At 34.2% G+C, this 5,067-nt stretch overlaps 1 pseudogene; it reads right to left on the bottom strand.

The window, feature by feature from the left end:
• Positions 1 to 3,487: 3,487 nt before the first annotated feature.
• Positions 3,488 to 4,393, bottom strand: LOC132028146 (putative olfactory receptor 2B8; annotated as a pseudogene).
• Between the last annotated feature and the right edge of the window lie 674 nt (positions 4,394 to 5,067).

Genomic DNA, 5,067 nt, shown 5'->3' with positions numbered 1-5,067 from the left:
TTTTTCTTAAGGCTATATCTAAATGTGCTTGGTAACTAGTAAACTTTCCCATGAGTTATATTTTAAGTAATACATTGTTCTGAGGGGCAGTTGCAGGAAAGCTGATCCCTATGGACTGTATCTCAGATTTACCTTCTTACTGACTTCTATTTGGAGCTCCTGAATCTAAGCAATTCAAAGCACCAGGATGACATGAACAAATTTAGAAGGAAAGCCATCAGGATAATTTCTCCCAACTCTGTCTCTGTTTAAATGCATCTCTGAGAGTGGCAACATCCCTACAGTATGCTCAAAGCAGTTCCATCCACAATTCTCAGTAGCCCTCTACATGGATGACTTTCTCCTTCCATTTGTCTTTCAGATATTATGGACCATGCTTCCCTCTGAGCCTAATTTCTTGATCACTTACCATCCTTTCTCTATTCCCAGATTCCCACTCAAAATTGTAGGTATACCTTAGACATTAGATTTATTTTATATAAACCATCCAGGATGATTTATCTTATGTAAAGTCCCTCTCCCCTCCATACTTAAATGATTTCTAATGATATCATTGAGCCACCAACCTATGAGACTACTTTTTTTGCCTAAGGAACATAGCTCATAGCCCTGTAATTTCACAAATTTCCTCTTGCACCAAAACTCATTCCACTGTCCTATACAGGTTTTATATTAAATGCAACTTCCTCTGGGAATAAGTTCCTCTCAATATGGTCAGTTTTGCATTGCCTGTAAGCCCCCATTGTAATCTCTCTCTCTCTCTCGTTTGAATTGTCTTCAGAAGTAGATTGTTCTAGGGTATTCTTCACTGATCATCAGAATTGTATTTCAGAATAATAACAAGCACTTATTAACATTAAAAATTTATGAAAACATAAATAGAATATTTACGAATCCAGGTAAACATTTTAAAATAATTATCAAGTAGAGTTTATACAAGCTTTCCAAAGATGAGTCAATCACAGTAAATATAAGAATATAAAGCAGGGAAAAGCAACAGCAACATGGGATTTTTTTAAATCTCAGAAAACCAAAAATGAAAAGGAAATTCTTATATCTATTAAGAATTCTATGCCAAAACCAACTTTTAATAATATATTTAGTGGAAAAAACTTGAATGCATTAAAGACTTAAAAAAAAAAAAAAAATTACCTGCCATTACTGCTCCCTACAAAGGCCCAGGTCAATATAAGATAAGGAAAAACATGGTTAATATACAATTCAAAATTATGAAATAATTGAGTTTTACCCTTAACTTTTTATTGCTGACATATAAGGAGGAGTATGTTTAACATAGCACTATTATATAGATGATTATTTATTTATTTATTATTTATTTATTTATTTATTTATTTAATATAGCATTGTTACCTAAGCAATTTATTGAAGCTAAAAATTATTTATTTGAATCATTCAATTAGTCAGCAAGTATTTATAGAGCCTATTGAAAACAAATGACACTCTTTTAAGTTAGACTACATATGATGGTAAACAAATTTGAGGAACAATAAGGAGACATATCCATGGGTATAATGGTTGATTGGATATGGAAAGTGGGAAAAGAGAGGACTCACAGATGTCTCATATGTTTCTGGTTGAGGCAGCCAAGCAGAAGAAAACTTTAAGTGTTTTTTCTTGCTTTATTGTGTATTTTACAGGGACATAATATAATGGTTTCTATACTGAGAAAGAATACTTGGTGGGAAAGTGACAAAAGGACTTCAGTAATATGTGTAGTCTTCAGAGTTATGAACAGTTCTGAAAGTACTATTTCTATGGAGTCTGAGTATAATTTATAATGACCACTGCTTATTTTTAGTGGATGTGGCAGAATACTGTCTGTCAATGATATTACAACCATTTTATATTCTACAAAAACAGAGAGGAATGCCTATATGAATTAAGTAGAAAGTAATATAACAGTTTTTAAATCAGGTTGGCTGGTAGTAAAATATATTCATGGAATGTAAAATACAAATTCAGCCTGCCCTACTATGTCCATATAAATCAACTTGATCAAAAAGTTGATTTGTTGAAGCATATTTTTCAAAAATTTTAATTAAATTTAAATATAAATACCAGGATTGTGAAAAGAGTTGGCATCATGATGCCAAATGAATAGTTTAAATGATTATGCATTTATTGAAAGAAGTTTTATAACAAGTACAGACAATCCCTGACTTACAATGATTTGACTTACAAATTCTTGAACTTACAATGGTGCAAGAGTGATTCATAGAAACCATATTTCAAAATATTTCATATTTCAAAACCCATCACCAAGGACACATACAGCTGACCAACACAGCCACCAAAGCTTATTGGTATTTATCAGGATAACAACATGTGGTACATTAGTCTCATGGTGCTGGGCAGAACAAGAAGGCAAGGCATAGCCCCAGTCAGCCATGTGATCATGAGGGTAAAGAACTGATACACTCACAACTGTTCTGTACCCATACAATCGTTCTGTTTTTCACTTTCAGTGTTGTATCAAATAAACTACATGAGATATTTAACACTTTATTATAAGATGGGTTTTGTGTTAGATGATTTCTCCCAGTGGTAGGCTATTGTAAGTGTTCTGAGTGTGCTTAAGGAATGTTAGGCTAAGTTATGTTGTCCAATAGTGTCCAATAGGTTAAATGCATAAAGTGCATTTTTTACTTAAAATATTTTCAGTTTATAAAGGATTCATTGGGTGTAATCCCATCATAAATTAAGGAAGATTTGTGGTTTATCCCATATGTTGAAAATGTTTAGGTAAAGGGAAGAATATATTTTCAAGAGATTTTTTTTTCTGGCTTTGCAAGCCAAAGGCCAAATCAACAAGATTGAATTCATAAAAAGGAAAATATCCAGCTTAATCTAATTAAAAAAAAAAAAAAACCTCAATGAACATATATTTCAAACTGGGGAGTATATACCTTGGGATAAAACAGATTTTGTGGGAATTTTGATACAAACTTGAATGACTACTACTCAAAAGCATTTGACAGAGATTTTTATACTAGATAAAGCCAGCTATACTCTAAGGCCCCTACTGACTTGAAGATTATATACTTTTAAATAAACTATCTAAAACTAATAGTAATACCTCCAAATTTTATGTAAGATAACTTATGTTTTATATTTTCAGGTTATAAAACATTACTTTGTCTAGCTCCATCTTCAGAATAGACTCTCAACTCAATAGAATGGGTATTTTCATGTCCATTTAAAATAATAATGACAACAAAAGAAATTACAAGTTGAGCATTGTTATGTAGCCAGTAGATAGTAGAGTGAAGGTAGATGTGGCTAAACTCATTTGCCTATTCCTTGTAAATAAGCTGTAAAAACATAACATTATAAAATGCATTTTGATACAGGAGATAGGCTACTCAGAAATAAAATAAACTTGATCATTTCTTCAGAATTAAAAACATCTCATGAATCATTTGCATTAAGCAATTCTCCAGTTTCTAAAATCTCTTCATATTCCTTTTTAAAAATCTTTCCCTATCATCTTCATTAGTGCCCCTTTCACATCTTTGTTACATAACGTGTAGATGAAGGGATGTAGAGTTGGAGCGACAATTCCATAGAGTAAAGTAAGGCCATGAACTTGTCCTGGATCTGGAAGGTATCTGCAGGGGGCTGCAGGTAAGTGGCCATAGCAGTGCCATAGAAAAGAACCACCACCACCAGATGGGAAGAGCAAATCCCTAGAACTTTTTGGCGACCTTCAGCAGATTTGATCTTCTACACAGCCTGGACAATGCAGCTGTAAGAAATAAGAATGAGAATGAGAGGCACAAAAAGTAAAAGTGCACTGACCAGGAAGAGTTCCACTAGATTAAATGTGGTATTCACACAAACGAGTTTGAGAACTGGTACTTCACAGAAGACATGGTCTATGATGTTCCTTCCACAAAGGGGAACCTGTGTGGTGAGCACAGTCTGTACCAGTGAGCTAACCAAGCCAGTCAGCCAAGTGGTCGCTGCCAGTTGCCAAAAGAGGTGTGGCCGGCATACTGCCATATAGCAGTCCACAGCCATGACTGTGAGGAAGATGCATTCTGTGGAACCCATCGCCGAGGACACATACAGCTGACCAACACAGCCACCATAGCTTATTGTCTTTTCTGGGCCCTGCAGGTTAAACAGCAGCTGGGGGACTGTGCTGGTGGTATAGCAGAGGTCCATTAAAGACTAATGGATGAGGAAAAAAATAAATTGGGGTGTGGAGCCAGGGATTCAGATGAGCCAGTATAATGATGGCCATATTGCCAAGCAGAGTCAGCAAGTAGAAAACCACAATGATAGCAAAAAGGGTCATCTCTAGCAGAGGCTGCTCAGAGAAGCCCAACAGGAAAAATCCACCAAAGGAGCTGGCATTAGGAATAACCATTACTTTTCATTGCATCTATGAAACTGAATAGAAATCTATACCATCATCATCTTTCCTGGGTGCCAACCTAAAACATGCAAAAAGAGCAAATTCCTTTCTGAACCATATAATCACTTAAAATTTAAACCTTCACCCTTTTCTTATGCCTATATTAGTATTTTCTTCCTGTCTTCTTTAGAATTTTCACCATTTGCTTATTTAATATATTTCCATGGTCTGGAACCTTGACTACTCCCATTTTTGTTACCTCTACCTTCAAAAATGCATATATCTCCCCTATTTTGAAAATTGAGAACAGAAATTTCCATTCTGAACTGAGATAATGACTCCATACATGTTGTAGCATGCTTGGGGCTTTGTCAGAAGATTCCATCTATCAGATCTTTATTGCCAAAGAAATTCCTTAAGCATGATCATAATATAGAATAGGCAGGAGAATGAAAGTGCATTTGGCCACTTTAAAATGGATTGTGTTGGTATACTCACAATAAACATCATCCATATTTTAATTTTCTAATTATTTTTAAATTGGCTTATACTTTCTGAAAATTTAATTGAACTATGTGTTGTATGACACATTTTGTCTACATAATAACATTCATATATTGGAAAAGGACAGAATTATTGAAAATATTTGCATGAAATTCAAGTAACATTGCTTTCAAGTTAACACT

This window comes from Mustela nigripes, chromosome 12, assembly GCF_022355385.1.
Source record: "Mustela nigripes isolate SB6536 chromosome 12, MUSNIG.SB6536, whole genome shotgun sequence".
In the NCBI taxonomy this organism is placed as follows: Eukaryota; Metazoa; Chordata; class Mammalia; order Carnivora; family Mustelidae; genus Mustela; species Mustela nigripes.
This window is presented reverse-complemented; position numbering and strand designations above follow the sequence as displayed.